The sequence below is a fragment of the Rhagoletis zephyria genome, unplaced genomic scaffold, assembly GCF_001687245.7.
Source record: "Rhagoletis zephyria isolate East Lansing unplaced genomic scaffold, Rhagoletis_zephyria_1.1 Rzeph_scaffold_07031, whole genome shotgun sequence".
Classification (NCBI taxonomy): domain Eukaryota; kingdom Metazoa; phylum Arthropoda; class Insecta; order Diptera; family Tephritidae; genus Rhagoletis; species Rhagoletis zephyria.
The window spans coordinates 19,820-33,043 of NW_016164114.1; positions in this window are offsets into that span (position 1 = coordinate 19,820).

Sequence of the window (13,224 nt, forward strand, 5' to 3'; positions counted from 1 at the left end):
GCGAAACACATTTCGAACCGAACACTGATTTTGGTAATAAAATTCAATGATTTGCAAGCGTTGCTCGTTAGTAAGTCTATTCATGATGAAATGTCAAAGCATACTGAGCATCTTTCTCTTTGACACCATGTCTGAAATCCCACGTGATCTGTCAAATACTAATGCATGAAAATCCTAACCTCAAAAAAATCACCCGTTACATATGTACATATATCCGTGTTGCGTATGTAAAGTATACGACCCGTAGCGCCAAACGCAGTCATCTAACACCTTTACTCGCACGCCTTAATTTAACCCTTTCAGTGGTTTTGTCCAATATAATCTACATTTCATATGGCTGCACTAAAATGCGACTGATAAACTCCCCTTTCATTTTATTTATTTTGTATTTTGCCAGAAATTGGTTGTAACAAAATTAGTTTTTATAGTGGTTTTTATTTTTTAACTTTTTAGTATTGTGACTATCCCACAGGTAAAAACTCGTAGCTCCAAGACCAAGTGATAACCAGAATAACTTTTTAAAATTAAAACCAATATTTTTTGTTTATATTTCACTGAAATCATGTGGAAATAAGGATAAATTTAACTTCGTAGTTTTTACTTTTTACAAATTTGAGGTGCCCTTAACAAATATATCTGGCAAGCTTTAACCTTTGAACGGTAAGCTTACCACAAAAACAAAATATATTTTTCTATTCTTCAGGGGGTTGACTTTTCCTGATATACAAGCTTTTAGATTTTTAGCTTACCGCAAATTTTTTTCAACACTGAATGGGTTAAAAGCCATATTATTTAAAAGTGATTAAATATTGGCGTTTAAGATTTTTACACTTTATTCCTTATGCACGTACGTATATATAACATTCTTCATGTATATTAGAAATTTTAGAATGAGTTTCGAGTTTGCCAATAAAAATTGTAAAAAATGGAATTTTTTCTTTCTCAAATCAAAGTAATCTTTTACTCAATGTAACACTTTATCATTTGGTTACACTAGATTCGTTTGTTTTGGCAAGAAGCACATTTTCGCCATTTAATTCTAGCTTTTTGGAGTACCTTAAGTTATATAAATGAAAAAATTAGTAATTCCGTTATTTTTTCCCCTAAATAAACATTTTAAGGCTAAGATTATTCAAATTCTGGAACTCCACTTATTACAATACATACAAGAAGATTACTTTAACGTTTTTTTTTTCTGGCGAGAGAAGGGAGTGACACTAAGAAGAGCAACTCGTGATGTTTGCTCATATACACATGTAGGTATGTAAATCCAAATGTAAAATTGTACAGGTACAAAATAAAAAACCAACAAAGTTTCATCAAAATTCCAAGCTTTTTAATAAGAACATGTAGAAAAATATTTGATATCCAGTTTCATAGCTTGTTATATGTAACTATGTAATGCAAAAAAAGTGAAATTTTGAAGAACATAAAAAATTCCGCTGATTTGTTGTAATTTTCTTTGCAGACAATATTTTTTTTTTAGTTTCCTTTATTTTGCAATGAGCCGTTTACATTTTCATTTTAATCAAGTTGAGCGAACAAATATTTTTTTTGATTAGTTGTTATTTGAAAAAAAAAAAAGTGAAACTAATAGCCGAATACTGCTGACAAGGCTTTTGCATATAGAATATCTCCATATTCCAAAATTATTTTATTTAATTTTTTCTAGAGCAACATGAATGAAGTGGACACAATTTGGAGCTCCCAAAATAAAATGAAACTTAAATATTTAGTGAAAAATATTTGTTTGCAAAGCACATAAAACTCAAAATGAAAGCGTAGCCATTATTTTGAATCTAAATTAGAATTAACTTTAAATCGCTGTTTTGTTGCTAGCTGCCGCCAAAAAAATATGTGAACCTTTATTTTCATATAGTATTTATTAGCGGGCTACGATTTTCTGCTGTTATGCCATGTAGAACGCTTATTTCACAGCAGTTTTAAAATTCATTTTAGCATAAAATTTAGAAACAGGGAAAACAATCAAATTTGTATAGAAAGTTTTTACAGCTAAAAAATTATTCGAAGAGCTGACGTTACAGAATGTGCAAGCGTAAAATATTAGCTGCTGAAATTCAATGAAAAATGTTTGAATACAGAGGAGTGCAACATATACATACCAGCTATGAATTAATGTAAATTTAAAATTTCTGCTACCACTTGAAGTTCAAGCATCCAAAAACCCAGACATACTTACCACCTGATTTTTGTATAAACGTACATAGAAATTTAAGAACAGCCATCTGATAAGCCAGCTAGGCGACATGTCAACTCGACAGACGAGAAAAGGCTACTGACACACATGATGCGTATTTACCTTGACAAATGTCAATGCACGTACCACTAAAAACACTGCCAGACATCTGTAACTTGGCATGTTTGTGTCAATGAGAAGTCATACACACACACATGCGTGCGTTCCTACATAGCCTTCATTATGTTAGGAAAGAACAAAAGCCACCCACTTAACATTAGCACTACATTGCCACCATTACGTCAGCTTACCAAACACTTTATTTAAAGTCACACTTTTACGTGCATATTTATATGCTTATGTAAGGGCTTTGTCATGCCTAAAAAGTCGCTCATTTATTTACATATTTATAAGACAACGGTCGACAATTTACAGTGGATTTCTGTTTTACAGCACGAACTACACGAACGAACATCTGCTGTGTGAAAGGGTTAAGAAGCCTAATGTTCAGGCACTCAGTTCAAGCTGAACATTTGCAAATGTCTACTTTTATTACTTCCTTTGGGTTTTGTTGATTGAAGGATTATGTAGACATTCTTTTTACTTAAAAAAATATTCCTTTTCGACGTTGTTATGGCTTCCATTTACATAGTTACATTTACACATAAGCACATACATACATACACAGATTGAGGCTGCTTTAATATCTCTCAAACAAATACTAGAATCAATTACTTTTGGGGACGATGAGAAATTGCAAAGAGGAAGTATAAATTTATTTTATTTTAATTGAAATATGTAGTTGTTATTTAAAAAGATTTGTTATTGGCAAAAAAACCAAGGGGAGATGTTAGAAAAAATATTAAATTCAATGAAATATTTATTTCGTTTTTAACTGAAAATAAAGCTACATTTATTTTCTATTGAGTATTAAATTTTTACATGAAACTTACTTACTTACCGAACTAATAGGATTTTATTTATTTATTTAAAAAATAAAGTTACAATGTAAAATTTCTACAGGGCCAACCTAATAGGATTACTAGCGAGTATCATTCATAGCTGTGGAAATAATTTAGGTTTTCAAGCCTGTTGCAATGGGGTACGGTGTGATATCTGGGTATGCAGTTAAAGTTGCTCGGGGCTAAACTAATTTTCTATTCTTGAGTTCACGCTCGTACACCGGGGACAACGACGTGCGCAACCTATCTGTGAATGCGGTAACCAATCCGTGTGAGGCCTTGAGTTGCGGCAGAAAGAGGGAGTTTCAGCGGTCATACTTCGTTGCACGTTAAACAAACCTTTTACGATATTTTCATTTTTCGATGAAGACGCTGGCAAACATTTTATGGGCTATTATTTTCCCAGTTTTTCGTTAGTGCAAAAGCAGACATCACCATCATCGAAGAGACGAGATGGACCTGGAAAATCTAACTTATGCCCAAGAAATCCCAAAGTAAAGCCAATGACCCGAAATAGTTCCGAAAATTCCGAAATACTTCTGAAAATACCGAATCGTACGGACAATCTCGAAATTTCGAAATAGTTAGAAAAATTCCGAAGTAGTTCAATGAAATATTTTATTAACATATAAGTAGTACTTATTAAGTACAATGGACTGTATCCAGTATTTAGTAAAGCTAAAGTCTCTAAGTAATTCTGGTGTTTTGTTAGGTCAAAATTTTATGCTTTTATACTTTTATGATAAGTATCTCTAGACGACGTTGATCAATGCTCTGCAAGCAAATGAATAGGCCTCTGGGAGCCACAGGGAAGCCGAAGATATCTGAGGTATTCAGGGTTAGAATCTTTTCAAGTTGTTCCAACATTTTCCAGATAACTTGCTCTACAAAATATGACGAAAATCTCTGAAAATCTTTGAAGAACTGTAAGTAGCAGCCGTAGTACCAACATATGTAAACATTTTTTTTTGTACTCCTACTCTCTTGGTGAACGGGGACAAAACGAAGCTTTTCCTTTCATCAATCAAGCAGTCAGCACATGCGCGGATGGGCACCAAAGTCCCGGCTGGATGTTAAAATCTCGAATTTATAGATAACTTTGTATCCTATAACTATTGTATGCTTAAACAAGCGGATCATTTTAGTAGCCATTAAATAAATAAATCTTTTGACAGACATTTTGCATCTGATATGGGAGATTGAGTTTTTGCATAAACTCAAGTAAATGCACTCTTCATAAATTATCTTTGGCATTAATAAGTCATATTTATTTGCCTACCACCATTTAAGAGATACGCCACGTAATTTCCATAAAATCCTAATTTGTCTGCAAAAGTGTAAATAAAATTCAAATAAATAAACAATGCTTGCGAACAAGTTGGTCAATACATATTTACATACATAAATAAACACACACACACACAAGTGAATACATAGATATAGCCATGCGTAGGTATAATTAAAGCTTTGAGTTATGAATCTTTATCTTAATCTACCCCTAAATCCATCATATTTGCAAAATAATGCATCACTTTTACATTTATGTACTCACATGTGTATGTGTTTCCTCGACGCCGTTGTTGTTGTTGCTTTTATTGTTGTTGTCGTTGATAATTTATCTATGCATCTAAATTTCATGCAGCTGTCATAAATTTTATTTTCCTAAGTGGTTAACGATGTTACAAAGGCGATAACAACGAAAGGCACACTAACAAAAACACCTGTCTGCAGAAGAGCTTACGCACGCACGCACTCGTTCGCCTGGCTTCCAAAGCACATGTATGTATAAAGGGTGAAGTGCGCAAAGCTCGTAAGCAAGGACGTCTAGCGGAGCTGCAACAGACAGTAGTAGGGTGCACAACGTCGTCGGCGACGTTCAGATAGCAGTGATGACATCGACTCCACAACATACATATTTATGTATGTATGTAGTTAGTAGTGTGCGCTTACAGGCATGGATAGTAAATACATATATGCATACACGTGTACATATGTATGTATGTATGTATATACAGAAAGTAATAATGGAAGTAGAACAAGCAATATAGTGGGGCCATTGGAAGCCCAGCGGTGAAGAAAGCGGGAGTAATCACTTTTTTGTTTGTGTGGCTAAATGTCTATTTTTCAATTCTCTTGCATTAGGGGTATTCTCGATCTGGGTCACAGTGTCTAGCATGGTGCATAATTAGCTTCTTCGTCTTCTTATTTGGCCGAGTTCAACAAAGCACGTCAGTCGTTTCTCTTCTGGGCCAAGTGACGAGGACAGAAGTGTCGAGCTTGCTATTTATGCCATTCTATGCACCAGGCTAGACAGTATGCATCGCATCGTGAATACCCCTATTGTTTTTATCGCCTGTTACCGCCGTACGTTGCGCTTGAGTATGCGTGTAGATATGTATGTATGTAAATAAACATTTCTGACGTAAATGCAGGTAAACAAAACCAAATTGCACTTCTGTTCTGAACTCTGCTTTCATTTCTGATCTCTGCCAATTCTTTTTGCCTTTTCACATTTTCTGCTGTCTTACTTACTAGTTGTTTGTTTATCTATTTATTTGCCTTGTTGGTTGTGTACCGATGCTCGGTAGCGACTGTCTGCTCTCTGGTACAGACACTAGACGCGGCACTAGTTGCATTTGTGTGAGGGATGTATTGACTTACTAGATAAAACATATACATATATAAATATGTTTTGTTCACATAAGCCTTTCAAATTATACACGAATATAGATGTTGATTATCCCGTAATTCAATTATGGTCCATACATCGATTTTCAACGATGATTCGGATATCTTTTTTATTTTGTTATTTGCATTAATTTCTTATGGGGAAAACGGTCTCAAAATTTAACATAAAATTCTTCTAAGTTTTAAGTAGCTCATTCCCCTTAATAATTATTAATATTATAGTAGAAATACTTCGTTTACCAAATCAAATTAAGGAGCACATGAGCTTTACTTTCGCTATATCTGCCAGACTGGTGAAAGGAATCGTGGCTCGTGAAGTTGGAGCTGCCTCGACTGCAGGTCCGGACATCGACATAAGATGTGGTCAATTGATGCCTGCTCTTATTATGTCTTTATTCGAGAAACAGAATCCAAATCAACAATTTTTAGAAACTTTTTCTGACTGTCTGTCTCTCTGTAAGTTTGTACGCGCATCACTCGAAAACTGATGCTTGAAGTTTTCACTGATGTATTGCTAGAGGTCTAACTTAAAATAGAAGTAAAAACAGTTAGAGAGTTGCCACATGTAGGAAAACTGTAGTTTAAGTAAATAGATAAGATAAAGTTTAAGAAGACGAAAATATTTTTACAGAAGGTTGCCAGCTATTTGAAAATTTAACTCAATTAAATTGATAAAATAATTTGTATACTATCCTGCCTACCTTTAGTGCATAAACTTTGAAATATTTCTGCTTACTTTAAGATTGTATGAAATAAAGGTCTAAGTGCATTAACTAAAGGTGGGCCGGGTAGTATTACAATATGGGTATCAAAATAAAGAATTTTAAAAAAGATAACTGACGAAAATATTTTTGAGAAGGATTGCCACATGTTTGAAAATTTTTATATAATTAAATTGATAAAATAAATCAAATATTACAATACGGGTATTAAAATAGCAGGTTTAAGAAAGTTTACTGTTGAAAATATGTTTGAAGCGGGTTGGCCTCTACTTCAAAAATTTAATTCAGTCAAATTGATAAAAATTAGGTAGATATTGAATTTGTTCACCTTTGAAGAAAGCGCGCGATATGTCGACTGAATTTATAAGAATATAAATTAAATTTCCATGAGAAAGTCGATACCTTACCTACTTTCTAAGTACCTTCGGAAATTTATTAACTTCATAAAGCTCTTTAAATCTCTTTAATTTTTTAAGAATGATGCCATAAGAGTTTCGGGAGGGAGGTGCAACACAAAAATACTTTGCGCAATAAGGCACGCCAGTTATTTCATAGTATTTTAATAAAAACCAAAACATTCGAATACAAAGAAGATAGGGCCAACAATTTTGAATGAGCTATTGCAGCTGTCTGCGTATAGAAATAGTAAATATAATATAAAAACAAAACAACAAAAAATAAAAAGCAAAAATAAGTTTGCTTTTGCAAGCATCTGTTTTTTTAACAATAAAAAAAATAAGTACATACTCAAATACAAATTTTACAATAGTCCCAACAGTGGTGCGGTGACACACTACTGAATTGGGAATTGAAAATGTTTAAACAGACAAAGGACCATTGAAAGAAAAATGTATGCTTTGTCGTTTTGCGAAAAGGGCGCAACTGTGAATAGCAAAATGATATGGTGGCTTGCCTACGCACAGCATGCGGCAGGAGCTTGCGTTTTCTGGACAATGGCCCTATTATTGCGTTGGTTTCCACACATGCGTACTCTCCCTTTGTTGCCGTTCAGTGAAAACAGCCATGCACAGAAATCAACAAGAGTTAAATTTTATTTTATTTTTTTTTTGGCTGTTTTAATATTTTGCTACTTAAATTTTATTTTGGGTTACGCACTGAAGGTCAGCGAAAGTTCGACTGATGAGCTGCTGGCGTTTTTGTAGCCCGAAGTAATTTTGGGCTCTTTAAATGGCCTGATTGTGGCCCAAAATTGGCCATGACACAGCGCGCCTGTAATGAGCTGACAAGTGCAGTGTAAATGAGCTAAATGAAAAACTTTTTGAAAATATTGAAATGAAAAATATGAAATAACTATTGAAATGAATAACCTTGCAATTGCAGCAAGTTCATGCTTATGTACAAGGCGAATTCATATTGGGTGGTGTTACCGGAGTAGCTGATTTCAAGGCGAATATTGCTGATTATTAAAATGATAGATATGTTTGTTGTATATTTTTTTGTGTTCTGGTTGTCATCGTGCAAATAATTTGTTATTGCAGTTTTTGGTTTTTGTGCTGCCGCTATCACCTTCTATAAATTCGTCTTGCTTAAGTATTTGATAGACTAGATTAGGGGTGGAAAAAGTCGCTCCCATATGTTTTATGAACTTACGAGCCGGTTTGGCTCATTTGAGAGCCATGTAAATGAGGGGTGCCACCCAAAGCTACTCCTAAGGTAGCAATTTCTGGCTCTTTGACTATTTTGGGAGCGAAAAATTTACATATCCATGGCTTGGATTTAAAGCGTATATTTGTACGCAATAGTTGAAACGTATTTTCAATTGAACTACATATGTACCTATATTTCAAAACAATCACAAGTAATTAAGTTTCATATTTGTACGAAAAAGTATAGAAGTTAGAAATGCAGAAAGGTATTCAAATTCAATTTCCAAAACATTAAGGTTCCCACACTTCAGAATACCACCATTTATTCTGACATCCGACAGACGATTAGAGAGATACTACAGCGAGACAGCATCTCCTCGAAGATGAAATTTGAATGTTGGAAGGCTCTGAATATAAGTATTAAAGATAGATGGGCAAGGGTACACACAGTTATTGGACAGGCTATCCCGCAAAAGTTGTATGCTGTAGCTGCAGGGACTGGTTTAACTGACTGGATCTAAGTTTACTTATCTGCAAATGCGCGCTAAAATTAACTTTACTTTCAGCAATAAGGGAAAAGGCGCAAGTTACATAATTTTCTTGCTTGTTTTTGAATTATTATTTTATAAATAAAATTCAGCATTCAGGAACACTGCATTAATATTTTGAAAAGTAAATACATATTTAACTTGTAAAAAGAGTATTTATTTTAAAGTGAGATTCTACCTAAGGAGCTGTTATTTAGCTTTTGAAAATGCCGTAAAAAAAGTTTGCTCAATTTGCATTTTGTTTCAACAATTCGACAAAGTTCAACTGTTAAAGCAATAATTCAAACCAACTTTCCTTTTTCTTTTGGTTTATCCGCCCTCCCCCTCGACGTCCATCTGTCAGTCTCGCAGGTATTTGGTGTAAACGCAAAGTCTCTCAAGCACTTGAACACGTTTCGCTTGTCCTTAAAATATGCACGCTGTAAAGACAAATACAACAACAGCAAAATGTTAAAGTCCCATAAATTCATGCCTAAACTCGGATAGGCAGCACGAACTTTGTTGAATTCCAGCCTGAATTTGTTGACTGCCGATTTGGCCAAATCGTGTGCCTCATTTTCGTCCTTCTCCACCCGCCGCCATAGTCCAGAGTTCAAAGGCAGACGCCTCGCAATAGATTTCGCGTTTCAAGCAGCACTGCGGGACCAATAATAATCGCATAAAAACGACGTCAGTTAGTTTCTGTGCGAAATATGCAAAGCATGCGCTGGGCTAAGCAACAACAGCTGCTGGGAAGCTGAGTGCCAAGGATCAGCGAATGTCAAAAGCAAAGTCTACGCTTCAGCTGGAATGTTCACATATGCATGTGTGCGTGTATGAGTGTGTGTGTGAGAACCACTTTGAACACCCGCGCCTACGATGCTAAATCCTGGCAGTGGCAATTTGTAGGCCAAACAAACGGAAATGCCTGCCTGTGACCCGCAAATGCCATGAATTTTTCGCTATTCTGAGGAGCCCTATTGAGCGCCTGAGGTATGCAACATGTATGTACATACTTGGCGGAACTGCCCGCAGGATATAACGTGAAATTGGGTACGGCAGTAAAGCATGCAGGATACCAATGACAAACAATAACGGTGATGTTGCGCGGGGATTTTTTGTTTCGTCGTCTAAGGGAAAGTTTTTGTTTTTTAAGAACAATTTTTGGCGGAAATATTCAAATGCGTGAACTCAGACGGATGTTAAGTTGTTGTTATGCGCTTACAAGTTTCACCATAGTAGCCACATCAAACGGCGGTTGTATCTCCCTATATACGTGTGTGCGTTTGTACGACCACGGAACGTTGTTGCGTATTGCTTGTCCTAATCAGGGTGATTGTCCGCTAAGTTTCGATGCTTTTATTTCATTGAATTATTTAGTGATGTCGTACAACCACATTGGTCGTCTGTGAAGAACTTATGCCAGCATGTTGACGTCCTCGTATATATCTACTTCCTTACTCGCTTACCAAACCACAATGATTTATTTAAGCATAAAATATACGACAGGGAGTTTAAAAGTCATATTTTTTTAACGTGTATGTCTGCATTTTTACTACGTTCGCTAATTGGAATAAACCTTCATATGCTGAATTTGTGGCAGCTTGTTTGCTGGTAATTTAAATTAAATTTTTTAAGATTTACATGCAGTAAAATCCCTGGTTAGTTATTTAATGTTGTGTTAAAAATTAATATAATGAATATGCAGGAGAATTTTAGAGGTATTTGCTTGTGTTTTGGATTTGCTTCGAACAAAGGAGCGAAATATTTTACACTCACAGGAATTAGTAAGCATAACCAGCCGCAAAATTAGTAATAAAGAGGCCTTCTGGCGGTTCCTCGTTTTGATATTTCGAAGCGATTGTTCAACCGTGCTTGATTCTGAAACTACTTTTTGCGATGAAATTTCTCTGCGTTTATGTGGAAGTAAATTCACAGATTGATGTAACGAAAAAGCGACACACACATTGGGATCTATTTCAAACGGAAAAGTGGCAAAAGAAGATAGGGGATAGTATTTAGGAGTGTGGGTCAGGGTTAAGGTTAAGATTAAGATCGAGGCTGAGATTAGTTATAATGCTGACTCAGTGCTGAAATTTAAAGTTCGAAAACATCAGCGAAAACGTTCTAAATGGCACTAGCTATTAGGAACAGTGTATATACAAGTACTAGCGCGAGAATGGGTCGAAATATTTACACAAAGCGAAAAAAAATAAAACACAAAAGTTTAAAATAAAATAAAACCTTGACTTTAGAGCGCACCCGAGGTGAGGTCCAACGAACGCACTCGCAGTATCTCCTAAGCTGCCGGGAGGTTTCAACCCAAATCAGTTGAACATCATTAACCGGCCGTCTTCCCGCACGTGTTGTCCGGAAAAAGTTCGAAGCATACTTTTTCTCGCATGCCGAGCGGTTTGCGAGATCTCGCGTGCTTTCAACTATCATTTTTGTTGTTTGACAAGTATTTTCTCATTTCGTGGAATTCTTCTAAGTAGAAATATCGGTATGTTATAATTTTTCCGTTTAAAGTTTGTATCCAACTTAAAAATAATAAAGAAGGTCAAGACGTTAATATGAAAGGTCATATAAATATGGCGGTAATCTATATTTTCATAAAAAAATAATAATTACAAAGGTTTAAAAAAAAATGTTTATGCTTATTAAACAAAACCTATAGCCCTAAGTTATTTGCTACGCTGAATGCGAATCCGAGGTTCGTTAGCCTCCAACACGTCCGATTCATGGTCAGTTGAAGGTCAAGTAGGGAAATATTCATTGAATAAACCTGAAAACTCAATACAATACTTCTGAATTTGACCTCGGAATGATCTTGGTATGACTTCTGGATGACCGTAAGGAGTCAAGGGCTCCTCATATTCCGATTCAGCGACAAAAAATTTATTTATCCTATTTGACCCTCAGATGACCCCGAACCAGACATTAGAAGGTTAACATACCTCAGATTCGAGTTTAGCGAGTCGAAATCCCCGTATATATGAATTTGCGGGTTTATCAATGAATTTTTCCCTATTTGACCTTCAACTAACCACGAACCTGACGTGATGGAGGCTAACGGACCTCGGATTCGCATTCAGAGTGTCGAATAACTTTAGTAGCGCGTGGGATCTACAGGAAACTTTTTTATTGTTTATGGATTGGGTAGAGTGTCAAGGCATTCACTTTCAGTTTCATTTTGAGGATAAATATCCTGTGGATACTAATTGCACCGTTAAAAAAAAATTTTCACAAGGCACGCAACGAGTCGTTTACTTCGATTTTTTATTTTATCTTACTTCTGTTGCTTTGGAAACACACATTTTTGTCTACACGTTTAAAAGATGCTCTAATATAGCTTCCAAAAAAACGCCTTGTGGAAAAAGCCCTTCCTGAAAGCATTAATGTAGAAGCGCACCTAAGTTTGCCGACTGGGTATTTTTATTCATATATTACACTTCAACTTTGCAGCGGTAAGGTTCTCCCTCTCCACCGTCAATTGGAATTTAGTGTGATGCTTCAGCAGTTTAATGAAGTCATTGTTCGAAAATTTGCAACGAATTCCTCATTCAACCCAATAATTTTGCGGGCGCCGTTAGTAAGTACTTACTACAGCACTAAGAAAGAGTGAATGAAAGAGGTGAATTTACTTGTACTATTCACTTCACTTTGGTAAACGAAAGGCCGTTTACATTTGATAATACTTAATTATAGGGAAGAGTCGTTGGGAGTTGCATACTTTAGCTAATTTATATAACTTTTTTATATTGTACAAAAATTGATGTCCAGCAATTAATGTTCGGTTAGATACTAAGGGCTTGTCTCTCCAACTCAACTTAACTTAGTTTAGCCAATTTTTTGGACTTAGTCAAGAATAAGCTGAATAAAAACTAGGCAAACTTTTGGCTTATGCCCAAAAATTGCTAAACTAAGTTAAGTTGATTTGGAGAAACCAGGCCTAAGTGTCTAAAAATTAATGTCGAGTTTTTAAGTTATCGCGAAATTATGTGTCCAATTTTAAAAAAGTTAATTATGTTCATATTTCGGTTATTGCGTGCAAAATTTTAATTGCCGCCTATTGTATCGCCGAGTATACACTAAAAATTTTCCCATTGATGTAATCGCGGAAACCAACTTGAAACGAAAATGAGTTGCCAAATTACTTTCGCATGCTTAAAGATATTTACAAAATTGTACTTATTCTCTTTGTTGCTTAAATTAAACCTCAAGCCGTCAACTCACAACTCTGCTGTCCCGCAACAATGTCAGTGTAAACAAACACTTAGCAAGTAATTAGTGCAAGGCAGTTAAGTAAACAGCTCCTATTTCTATTACACAAAGCTCCTTACTACTCACTCCCACACTTTGGTTAAGCCAAATGCTAGAGAGCAATAATGGTTCGACATTTTCCCTCCGTTGCGCACAGTATCTACGTTCACATGTATAAGTGTGTTGATTCGAGTATTAGCGTCCACTGAAGCGCAACAAAAGTCATTAAAGTTACTTCATCACCGACATTAGCGACGC